Source organism: Anas platyrhynchos, chromosome 2, assembly GCF_047663525.1.
Source record: "Anas platyrhynchos isolate ZD024472 breed Pekin duck chromosome 2, IASCAAS_PekinDuck_T2T, whole genome shotgun sequence".
NCBI classification, from domain to species: Eukaryota; Metazoa; Chordata; class Aves; order Anseriformes; family Anatidae; genus Anas; species Anas platyrhynchos.
This window is the reverse complement of record NC_092588.1, coordinates 100,761,088-100,774,137: the sequence shown is the minus strand read 5'-3', so window position 1 is coordinate 100,774,137 and position 13,050 is coordinate 100,761,088. Positions and strand designations below refer to the sequence as shown.

Sequence of the window (13,050 nt, the reverse complement as noted above, 5' to 3'; positions counted from 1 at the left end):
CCTGTCACCACTTGAGGAGTAAATATTAGACTGATCAACCAATCTTTATAGTCCTGACATCTAAAAGGATGTTTGAAGCCAGGGCACAAACCCAAGATTATGATTTATTTATTTAAAAAAAAAAAAAAAAAAAAGAAAAAAAAAGGCTGAACCAACACCATCTGAAATCTCCTAAAACACAGCTTGGATAGCTACTTAAACAAAAGTTTAATAGACTTCTATCTTAATCAGCATTATAAAAGAGAAACATAGCACAAAGCCACATAAAAACAGAAGAGGCACGGAAACAATGAAAAGGGTTTAAGTATAGAAGAGAATCTGACTAAAACAGCCCACACTGAAGGACTGAGTTTGTTGAAAATAACTTTGCTATAGAACAGCAATTAGAGGAAGAGACAGACATAATGTGAAAAAGTATTTACAACAGGTCAAGACTTTAGTAGTGTTCCATCAGAAGTAAACAATGATTTGCTGCCTGGGTTCCTTCTTGTTCAGAGATTATGTGTTTTCTACTTCGACACTTCACACCTCTGTACCACAGTATGTCTTTACTGCTATTTGCTAAAAACCAAAACAAAACATGGTTGTGTTTTGTCCTTTGGAGTGCAGAAAAGAAAATACCTTTTCACTTTCAAATGCTTTTATCTTAATATGCGTGGTGTGAACAATACAGCATAGTCATGCAGGCCTATGCCCAGCTGAGTCATCCATCTGAAAGGTGTACTACTCCATGTGAAACAAACAGTCTGCTTTATTGGGATTATATTTTGAGTCATGTGGTGAATGTCTGGATAATGATTCCACCCCAGGCTGCGTGTGGTAGATCTATTCAGGGATTAGAAGGAAAACTCTAGTCAGCTAAGAGGATACACTGAAAAATATAGCCATATCTACTAACTGAGGACTAACTGACCTCCACCTATCTACCCATGCAGCTACCTGCATCAGGAAAGAAAATGAGTAATATATGCTCACTTCCATAATTTTTATTTATTTATTTTTTTAATATTACTGATTGATTCATAGAAAGAGAAACATGGACCAACCACATATAAGGACAAATGAAAAACAAAAAAAAAAATCATTTCAACAGATTTACATTCTTTGGTATGAAATACACCTGGGCTGTCAGCCATATTCTCCTGGTTTCTTTAAATATACCTTTCACTCCCAGAGACCTTGATACAACTCCAGAAGTCTGCCTGAGACCTCCACAGCACCATTTTTAAAATGGCTCTCATTCAGGTGAAGCATAAATTCTCTTCTCCATTCCTGATGGAGAGCTCTCCATAATCACCTTACGAACATACCAAAGGAACCTTTTTCCTTCTGTCATGCTCTAATGGAAATGGATCATGTGTAGTTTTGATAAAGCTGAGCCAAGGCAAAGTTTCTTGGCAATGCTGTTCCCCACACACCCAAGCAGAAAATGTAAGAAAAATAAATAAATGACTTTCCCCCACCCCCCCCAAAAAAAATATTTCAATAAGAAGAAACCAGTGTTAAAGAACACCTTTGCTGCTCTGTGTGGAGGACTGGAGAACCGATGGGAGACAGCATTATTCTCCTAGTCTTTACTAGTCTTTATAAGTGTCAAAAAAGGAAGGCTTAAGAAATTCTAAAATAATTTTAACGAGCAACAGGTGAAAGAGGCAGATAACATGACTGTATTTGTGATAACATATGAGATAACATACCTAAATAAACCATCATGGTGATTGCAATGAAGCCACTTTGCCACTAACACTAAGATGCTGATGTGTTTTCTACCATAGAATTATTTAGATTGGAAAACACCTCCATTTCTAAACGTCTTTTAAATACATTCAGGGATGGTAACTCTACTTCTCTGTGCAGCCTTTTCCAATAACTCACAACCCTCTGAGCAAATAAGTGTTTTTAATACCCAAACCTCACCTCCCCCTGTATAACTCGAGGACATTTCCACATGTCCTATCTCATGTTGCTTGGGAGAAGAGACAGACTGCCACCTCACTACAACCTCCTTTGAAATAGTTGTAGGGAGTACTAAGATCTCCCCTCAGCCTCATTTTTTCTAAATTAAATAATCCCAGTTCCTTCAACCAATCCTCATAAAACTTGTTCTCTAGACCCTTCACAAGCTTGGTTGTACTTCTTTGGGTGTGCTCCAGCACTTTGACATCTATCTTGTAGTGAGGGGCTCAAAACTGAACACAGTATTTGAGGTGGGGCCTCACCAGAGCTGAGCACAGAGGGACAATCACTTTCCTAGTCCCACTGTCTGGCCACACTGTTTCCAATACAAGCCAGGATACTGTTGGTAACCCTTTCAGCCAACTGACCATGCTGCAGGCACACATTCAGCCAACTACCAATCAATACCCCAGCTCCTTTTCCACCAGGCAGTTTTCCAGCTGCTCTTTCTTCAGCCTGTAGCACTGTGTGAGGTTGTTGGGCCCCAGATGCAGGACCCAGCACTTAGTCTTGTTGAGCAAAGGCCAACTGCATGTGGTTCATCGATCCAGCCTATCCAGATCTGTCTGTTGAGCCTTCCTACATTAAAGCAGATTAACACTCATGCCCAAATTGGTGTTGTCTGCAAACTTACTGGGTGCCCTTGATCCTCTTGTCCAGATCATTGTCAAAGATATTAAAGAGAACTGACCCCAGTACCAAAGTCTGTGGGACACCACTTGTGACCAACTGGATTTAACTACATTCACCACAACTCTTCAGGCCTAGTAACTCATCCAGTTCTTTACCCAGCAAAGTGTGCACCCACCCAAACCATGAGCAGCAGATTTCTCCAGAAGAATGCTGTGGGAAACAGTGTCAAAATCTTTACTAAAGTCTAAGTAGACAGCCACAGCCTTTCCCTCATCCACTAATCAAGTCACCTTGCTATAGGTCAGGATAGTCACGCAGGACCGGGTTTTAGTAAAGGCCTGCTGGCTGGCCCTGATCAACTGGTTGCCCTGTATGTACTGCATGATAGCAATCAAGAGGATCAGCTCCATAGCTTCTCCTAGCTCAAAGGTCAGGCTGATAAGACCTGTAGTATCCCAGATCCTCCTTCAGGTCATTCTTATAGATGGATGTCACATTTGCTAGCCACCAATTAAACTGGGGAATCCCCAGGTAGCCAGAACTGCTGATAAATGATGGAAAGTGGCTGAGCATTTCTGCCAACTCCTTCAGCATCATTGGATGGATCCCATCTGGCCCCATAGACTTGTGTACACCTAAGTGTTGTAGCATGTCACTAACCATTTCCTTTTATTATAGGCATTGGAAGCAGAATGAAGACCCCAGTCTTCCAGCTCAGAGGGCTAGGTACCCAGAGAACAACTGGTCTTAGTACTAAAGCCTGAAGCAAGGAAGGCATTAAGTACATCAGACTTTTCCTCATCCTTTGCCACTGTTCCCCCCCAAATCCAGTAATGGATGGGGATTCTACTTTGTCTTCCTTATGTTGCTAATGTATTTATAGAGGTATTTTTTAATTGTTTTTAGTAGCAGTAGCCAGATTAATTTCCAGATGGGCATTGGCCTTTCTAATTTTCTGCCTTCATAGGCTCAAAACATTGTTGTTCTCCTGAGTGGCCTGCCCTTCTTCCAAAGGTCATAAACTCTTTTTCTTCCTGAGCTCTAGCCAAAATTCTCTGTTCAGGCAGGCTGGTCTTCTTCCCCACTACCTCATCTTTTGGCACATGGAGATAGCCTGCACCTAATATATTTTTGTAGACCTGAGTTTAGGACAGCATACCTCCCAGGGAAATGTGTTCATATTACTATTTGCTTATTGGTAGGCATGTACATCCCTGAATTAAAATACTGTTAAAACTGAGATCCTATGTTATATTCTTCACTTCCATAAATGTGCTGAACTTGCCAGAACAAACACTATGTAAGTAAATGAAATTTTTAAAACATCTCCTAGTGTTTTGTTCATATCTGTCAGACCAACATGTACTTTCAGGCACTTGAAAATAGGCCTCTTGTAATAAGATAAGAACATGCAGCTTCCACAAACATCCACACTCATCACTGAGTAGCTTAGATTACCTTAAAATGCAAAGATTTAACATCCATAAACTTAGAGTTTAAATTTAAAGTTTGAGAAGCTGCCTCTGAGCTTTAAAAAGAACAGGAATCTGACATCATGTTCTAAATCATTTCCTCTTAAATAATACCATAAATTAATACTGACTCTCTTCAGATATAAAATTAGGTGATCAGCAAAACATCAAAAGGTGCTCTGCACAACTGGAAAATCCAGCTCTTTTAAATAGCTTATAAACATCCTTTTTACTTTGTTCCTTTTTTCCTTTCAAAAGCACTGCAATAATTTCAAAGATAGTAAAAAAATATAGTAAAAATTAAGTTACACAGTTACTCTTATCTTTTATAAGAAAAAAATCCTTCTGTGGGTTATTATACATATATGAATGCAGAAGTTTCATCGAATAAGCTTGTGGGTATGCTCAGATGTGTTTTATGTCTGGGAAGTTGTAACACCTATTTATAACACACACACACACAAAAAAAAGGCAACTTGTGGAATTCACTTCCTTCAGGAATGTAAAATTACATATCAGGAAAGTACATTCTTGCATCTCATTCTGTCTCCTGGAACACAGCACATCCACCTATTTCACTTGACCACAGAAAGACCTAAGTAGATGTAGTCATAATTTCTTCAAACTGAACTTTAGCTTAATTGCTCTGTAATTAAAAATAAGGACCAATTTTCATTGGTCCTCACTATCAACTTGAGCCCACACTGATACAAAATCCATAGCATCATAATATTTGAAGAAACCATTTTTTGGTTCAACAGTTTTGGCTTGTAAGACTAATTGTGCTGCTCTGCTCAGTTCTGGTGAGACCTCAAAGTTTGAATTGAGTCGAGCTTTCAGAACTATGCTGTATGAGCCATCAATACACGTTATGAGAACAGAAGAATGACTAGCATGAGAAAAGGATGAAGAAACTGGCCTTATTTATTCTGGAGGAGACTAAGGAGAGGAAAGAGGAGCAGAAGCATGATGACAGGCTTCAAATATGTACAAAACAGTTATACAGAGACAATGGTGATCAATGTTTTCCATATGTACTTAGAATAGCTGAGGGAGAATTTTGCTAAATTTGCAGCGAAGGTCCCTAAATATCTGTTTATAATGGTTGCGAAGCACTGGAAAGGCTACCTAGAGAGGATGTAGAAAATTATTTATTGTGAATTTTTATGAGATGTATGACAAATTCCTGAGGAAGTGACCTAGATATGTCAATATTGATTTCAAGTAAGGGATAGGGTGTGGATTTTTATTTTATTTTTTTAAGTAGTCAGCCTGACACATCATGAGCTGTGGTGTTTACCTCAGACCTGGTTACTGCATTTCCAATTCAAAGGGAAGGGAGGGAGGGAGGGGGGGGGGAAGCAAGAAGTTCTGAAGATGTATTAAACTTTTTTTTTTTTTTTTAAATGATTACTCTGTCACCCAAATACTTCTGCTCCAGTGAGCTCCTTTTGAAGAGAGAAAAGTCAGGTAGGATAAGACTAGCAAAAACTATGTCAGGCAAATCTACCAGACAAAGTCACAACAAAAGGAGAAGAGAGCTATAGACAAGGTTAGAAGAGAGCTATAGACAAGGTTAGTTTCCCAAGAGCAACATCTCCTAAGGTCTTTGGGGTAGATCACCAGGGAAACACAGAACACTTGTATGGAGGGCCCCCAAATCCTGAGGTCATTGGCCTACATAGAGATTACAATTATATCAACTGATGATTGATCAAATAATGTGAAATTACAAATATTACCCAAAGGACAATAATGAGCCCCAAACGAACTTAAAAGTTTCATATCTTTATCTCAGCAGCACCATGCTTAGGCTGAAGCCTTGCCTTTAAAGCAATTTTATTTCCACCTACTACTATCAGTGTCATAACATTCACAAGTATCACAAGATAATGTAGTCACTCTGGACTTGAAAAAACAAACTGCAATATGTGTAACAAGTAAGTTTCAATTAAATTCTCCACATAAATACTGCCAGATTAATGAGATACAGTTGTAGGAAGAAAAAATACTGCAGTACCAAAGCATTTCTATGTTCCTGTTAGTTGGGTGCCCTCTCTCAGCAAGTGGCTTTGTTTAAAAGAAGCTTGCAGTTCTTCAGAGGAAGAAATAAAATTCTCTAATATACGTAACTATGATGAACTCTCCTGTAAGGAGAGAGTTCTTCCTGACCACAGTTGGGAGAACAGGGGAAACACTGAGACCGCTTGTTATCATTTTATCTTAGTAGTAATAAACCATGGGCCAACTCCTTCCCTTTCATAAGTTTACTTTACATTTGGTCACTATATAGTATCGTTATAGCAAATACTATAATTACCATATATTGAGAGCAGAAGCAAGTAGCTGTAAGTAGCTCTGTAAAGCCAACTTTTAATGAAATTCAATATGTGAAAATAAAGAAAAGGGTATATGTATAAAGGAATAAACTATCTTTCTGTAGACTTCCAGAAAAACTGTTCCACAGACTGTCCTGTCAGACATCCCCCCCCCCCCCCCCCCCCCCCCAGGAAATCAAGTTTCACTCTTTTTAAATAACTTTACAAAATAAGTACTATTCACTATAGGAGCATTTACTGCTAAAAATGCCAGGACTACATTATTTGGCAAGGAGCCTCATGAAATGTAACAGAGAGTGGCTCAATTTGACCCCAAAATTTCTCACTAACCTGTAGAACTTGTTGCCTAATCATGTTAATTACATGTGCAGTAAAAAAATAAATATTTGAATGAGATGTTCCTGTGACACTGAGAAATTAAATGTAGGGCGAACCATTTATGTTTCTTCTTTATTTGTTATTCTAATGTCAGTCTGTTACTTGGGGAAACAGTCAAAAAAATGAAGTGGATACCACCCACCATTTGATAAAAGTAGATGTTCCAATTCCTGAGCACAACTGTAATATGGAAAATAAAGCAGAACTGAAGTAACTATTACTTTCATAGCACCTTTTATGAAGCTGTCAAAGCAATTAACAAGCATTATTGGTTTCACAACAGCCTGATGAGACACTTAAGTTACAATATTATTTTATCGGAAAGACTTCTAAAGCACAGCAACTAGTGAAATATGCAAATTTTTGTATTGCATTAAAATCATATTTTTACAGGTAGCCTACTTTCAGTCTCCTCTTTTTCACTGCCAGTCTCCCTCCCCCCCCCCCCCCCTTCTTTTTTTTGAATAAAGAATCAACTACAGAGAGCTCATGTACTTCGGTATTGAGTTCTTACAGCTAACCCTAAGCCATACAAATGGCTATGGGTATGAATCAAAGACTACAGAATATATTGAATCAAATACTGCATGAAGTAGTAACCCCTCTAATTCCCCTGGAACACAGCAGGTGATAAATGCCACATTCCAGTGGAATTATCACGTCTCCCTCCTTCCTGCTCAGACACAGCAAAAAGGCAGAGGGGGGTCATCTGAGGTTACAGGAAAGGTATGCAATCAAGAAACCCAGCACCAGCAGAGGATTCCTTTGGTTCTGGAATATAAAGGGAACTTGAGCCATACTCAAATGACCCCTCTAATTCAACTCAATGACATCAGCATAGGCCTTCTCACAGCTGGTTTCTGAAGCCTTCTCTACACAGATAGTTAAGGAATTAAACTTGTTCTTAGAATAACCTGAAAAAGCTATAAAGAAGGCTCCCTGTCATGTGTCAGGCAAATTTCTTCAACTCCTGCATAAGAGGACATATAGCTGTAAGCAAGTCCAAAGCAATGTTACACAGGCCCATCTTATGAACTGCGTATATTTGAAACTTGCCCCTAGAGCCAAACACACTAACTGTAATGAACATAGAATCACAGAACAGTTTAGGTTGGGAGGAACCTTAAAGCTCATCTAGTTCCAACCCCTCTGCCATGGGCAGGAATGCCACCCACTAGACCAGGTGGCCAAAAGCCCCATCAAGCCTGGCCCTGAACACCTCGAGGAGTGGGGCTTCCATAGCTCCTCTCACAACCTCTTCCAGTGCCTCACCACCCTCATAATAAGATTTTCTTCCTTCTAATCTAAATCTACCTTTCTTCTCCTCCCCCCCCCCACCTTTTTTAATATTAAAGCCATTACCCTTTGTCCTATCACTACATCACTACACTCCCTGATAAACGTATTCATGTTTTCACAGCAACAAAACTTAACACCACAAAAGCAAACAGTAAATCTTATTTGTCCTTAATTTGATCTCAGGTGACATAGTTTCCAAGATTCTGGTGGAGAAAGAAAAATTGTTATTGTTTGTATAGTGTTCCTTATGGTAAGTCACTACAGGTTGTCCTCGTATGTCAGATATTCATTTTACAGATACCATATAGGCAAGTTTTCATCCACAGCTGACATGTCATTTATAGCAGTACACATACTTAATATGCTGACAGTTCCTAGCCACGTTACTTTTATTACAATGGGCTTTTCTGAAGAGTCCTGCAAGAGCTTTAGTTTCCCACTAAAGGTCTAGAGCTAGCAGACAAGCAGGCAAAAGCATCACCTCCAAGGTTAGGCCAGAGGTCTTATAGGCCCTTTCTGGCACCATCAGTTGTCAGCCTCTTTGTTTCTTCATTGGGAAATAAGAACCCGATACTGACCATGCTGTTCTCACTCATCCATAAGGGCACTGCACCTCCTAGATTTGCATGATGTACCACGGCAAAGTCCTTGTAAATCCAGGATTTCCCATGACAACTCTCATAGGCCTCACAGATCTACAGCTAACTCTTGTCACCAGTTTCCCTAGTGACAGGTCCTGCTGAACAACACATGACAGCCACCATCCACACCAGGTGGGTCTTTATTGCCATATTATCACCATTGGAGAAAGGCCAGAGCAACTCGTATCCTTCTAGCTCCATTTAATTTCTCCAACTTTCCTCTCACCTTAAATATCAGGCAACAGGCACAGCAGCCATGACACTGCTCTATCTATATATACAGTATTAGGAGCTCTCCATTTCAAATGCTGATCTGGATGGATGCCATACACCCCCTGGAAGCATCTGCATTTGAATTTAAAGGGGTGGGTGAGTGACAGCAAAACTAGCTTCTTCTTCTGACAAGGCTTTGGCAGATCATTGGTTGTCATCAAACCTATTGCATTTCTTGGTCTCTGCCAAGAATTCCACCTACATGCCTGATGGCAATTAATCCTTTGTAGGTGCTAATGAATAAAAGCAGCACGCACACTTTACAGACCTAAAAAGAATATCCCAATCCATATATTAATTCCATAAATAAACTCACATGCACACACAGTTCCCCTCCTTCCCCTATCCACATGCCACTGTGCACCCACACCCAAACTCGTGCTTAGAAAAAAAACAAGCAGCAGTAAGATGATCATCTAACTGAGTGCAAGTAGGATTTTTTCATGAATCATTATCTGTTTTTCCATAACTCATCTACTGCAAAAAGCATTGCTTTATGAATGCAGCCTACATTTGGGATAATGAAGCAGATTCATCTCGTGCCTGAACCTTTCAAAGGTTCAGACATTTCACACACTCTCTCTAACCATGACTTTTCTGTGGTATCCAAAATCATCTGGGATATGACAGTATGACATAACCACACTTCATGCAAATACACCAACAATTTCCATAGAAGAGTAAATGAATGAAATAGGGGCACCATGAGGCTTCAGCACCACAGTACTTCTGAATCAACAAACTGAACATTGCTTTCATGTTTGTGTAATTCTGGGTTTTCTGTTTTCTATCAATTTTAGAAGACAAGGCATAAAAACAATATGAGGAGACACACTGTGTAAAGCTGGTTGAACAGTCCTTATTAGCACTTCCTATCAGGAAAAATCAGTTTTGTCAAAATATGTTATGGGAGTATATTAACTCAAAACTGAATTTTTACATGCAAACGTTGTTTCTTTTTGTTGTTGTTTGTTTTTACATTAATGGTACATACACAAACAATTTAGGTTATAGAGTAAAAAACAAGTAAATTAAATTCTACAAGAACATTTGATTCATCCTGAAAGCAATAGTGTATTTTTTCCCCAAACCTCAGACTACAGTTATATAAGAAGTTCTAGCTCTCAATTTGAGCATAAAATGTTTTTGAAATACGAGAATTTCCCAACCACTTTTACACTATTTATGAATCAATCAGAAGTAAAGTGCTCTGTATCTTAGCATTTCCAGACCAGGTTTCACAGACTCCTAAAGACTTCAGGAACTTTTTTTTTTTTAAATCATCACTCTGTCGATAATACTTTTCTTGGTCTCAATTACAATGGGATTCACTTTTTTCTATTAGCTGAACTGCAGGTCAGAACAGTAAAAACAAAACAAAACAAACTGTGTTACATGCAGTAACATCATGCACTGTACTTACATGGTATTTTTGATAGTGTTCCACTGTACCAGCCACTAGAAAGTCATCTTGTTTGTGAGGTCATTTTACCTTTTGTACTACTTCTATAAAGACAGTAAAGTCAGGGAAGAAGTCTTAAGTATTCCCAGTGCAGATGAGTCCAGTATTCACAAGCAGCTGCAGTATAAAGGACCTCTCCACATTGTCTCCACTGTTTCCATCTGTGAACTCTCCATCACTGTAGCACCTGGGCATCTCTTGCTTTATAATGTGGTTTTATCTGTGTAAGCAGCAGAGATGAGGGAGAAAACTGTTAGACCTCACCCCTGTGAGTCCTTAGCTGTGGCATCCTCTCATTTTAGTTTCCAGAAGAGGTCTTTAAGTTTTATGCCAAAACAACACATTTTATAGTTCATCTGACTGAGCTAGGCAGGGAACCTTTTTTCCATTTTAATTTATTTTCTTCTAGCCTGCAACAGGATCACCGTCCCAGCCCATTCTGAACCATAATACATCCACAAATAGAGCAGGGATCAACAGCAGACATGTTTTTTCTTTTCTTTTTCCTGTTTACAAATTTCTCCTCCAATTTTCACTAGCAGCTGAGTAATTCAGGTCAAAAAATATGGCCATTCTTGTCTCCTCTATCATATTAATATTCATAGTACCAGCTACTTTACAAAACACAGGTGCACACACTTAACATCATCAGCATAACATTGATGCTAAGCATCTGAATGCTCTGAAATGCCCCAACACTTCACCTTGTGTAGCTCATATTTCACTGGCAGGACTTTGCTACCAGAGGAGGCAACAGTGTAATTTCAGGAGTATTGTAACTGTAGTCACTAAATCATTTTGCAAAGGCCTGTTTCTATCACGGGTATTGAAGTACACTTTATCCAAAGGAGGTTTCACTGGAGAAAAACCCAAACTCAGAGGGATGGTTGTTCCTGCAGGTGGATCCCACCTGTGGGACTTGGGTGCTTTGAGAATAGGCCAAGGTTTCAGGTGCTCATGAAGGGCCTGTTCCAGGAAGGGCCTGGCCTAGGTGCTGCTTTTTCTCAGCCGGAAAGGGCTAAAACCTATGTCTTTCTCTGCTCCAACCTTCTAATTATAGCATGCTGCCCCTATGAAGGGCTTTTTTCCACAAATATGCTCAAAGTTGGTAGAAAGGTGGACTATGGTATGGGCAAGAAGGCAGCGCTCTTCTGGCAGAAGGCAGGATGTGGGATCTGTAGCCTGATGGGCAGAACATGCTACTGGGAGGAAGAAAACTGCTTCCTGAAATTAGCCCGGGATAGTTTTCTTTCTGTTCAATGACTCTTTAATGTTAAATACATTAAAAGCTTAGGAGCAAAATGTGAAAACATATGGAGTGAAGAAGTTTAAGCAAATTTACAAAAATAGCCCTACCTCCCTGGAAAGTCTTACAATGTCTTAGAAACTCCTTGGATTTAAATATCCCTTTGGCTTTCATTGTCCCCTAATTTGTTCTAGGCAACTTTTGGGAATATCACTACTCAGAGTACTCTGTTTTATAAGGTTTTGAATATCCCCTGAGTTCCACTTATCTTAAGAATTGCCAAATTATCAAGGTCATCAATGTAATCCTAGTGTTTACAGGAAAACTAAACTTTTAACTGGCATGTCTTACCACTCTGAAGGGAGTTCAGTTACTGCTGGTGTTTCATCTGTAGTCTCCATTCAGAATCCCACAACTATATGACTACATTTTTAATCTCCTGATCTTTCTGAGTTGTAAAAGTTTTCTATTTTCTTCTTCACTGAGTGGTTACTAAAGTGGAAAGATAAAAATAAAACAAAGGCAAAGAAAAACACTAAAGTAATATTTCAGGAAAGTGATTTCTTTCAGAGTATTTTTAATTTTTTACACGATTCAAAATAACTTCACATACAGTAACCACTCAAACCAACTGACTCATCTTCATGTCCACATGCTTTCTTTAAAAACTGAAAATTCTCTCTCTTTCTCCTTTTTTTTTTTTTTTTTTTAAATGTTCAAAACATAACATTTTGCTGGAACAGATGCCTTATTTGAGCAAAGTGCCACATTCTGCAATATTTAAAATGATGTTTTAATTTAACCAAGATGTGACTAATAGTCAATGAGTAGGAAAATGCACCATGCCTGGCTTTTTGTCCAGCACCAGTGACACCATCATGAACCATTCTGATAAGTGATAAGGACTCATGGCTGAACAGTATTTCTTGTTTTCTTAGTTATTGGTTTGGTTATTAACTTTGCTCAAAGGAACTGACCAATACAAAAAATAATGAGGTGAGGCTTGCAACCTTGGGCTAATACTGACTTTTTAATGATTAATTTTTTGTCTTCCTCTTCCATCTTATTTTTATAATCTCCATTGTATCCCTTCTGCTGTTAAATCTTGTGAAAAGCCACCTACTCTAGTAGCTGGAAGAATCCAGACCCCGTTGAAGAACTCACTGCTTTTAAGTCCTTTTTTTTTTTTTTTTTTTTTTTTTCCCAGCAGCAGTACATCTGTCTCTGAAAGGTTTTAAGTGTCTTTGTAACTAATACAAGAACTTCAAAAAGTTTTATTTGTTTTGGCTCAGCTAAAGGCTTTGGTTTCTAGCTGCTTGTTCAATCCTCCTGGAACTGTAAAAATAGATGG

At 38.8% G+C, this 13,050-nt stretch overlaps 1 long non-coding RNA gene across 6 annotated transcripts in view; it reads right to left on the bottom strand.

Annotated features, from left to right (window-relative positions):
• Nucleotides 1-12,330, bottom strand: part of LOC106015519 (uncharacterized) — a 302,586-nt gene extending 290,256 nt beyond the window's left edge. For all 6 annotated transcript variants that reach the window (XR_011806842.1, XR_011806844.1, XR_011806839.1 and 3 more), the window contains exons 1-2: nucleotides 12,051-12,330; nucleotides 10,415-10,673 (exon numbers count right to left, since the gene is read on the bottom strand). This is a non-coding gene — a long non-coding RNA (uncharacterized lncRNA). The remainder of the gene's footprint in view (nucleotides 1-10,414; nucleotides 10,674-12,050) is intronic.
• Between the last annotated feature and the right edge of the window lie 720 nt (nucleotides 12,331-13,050).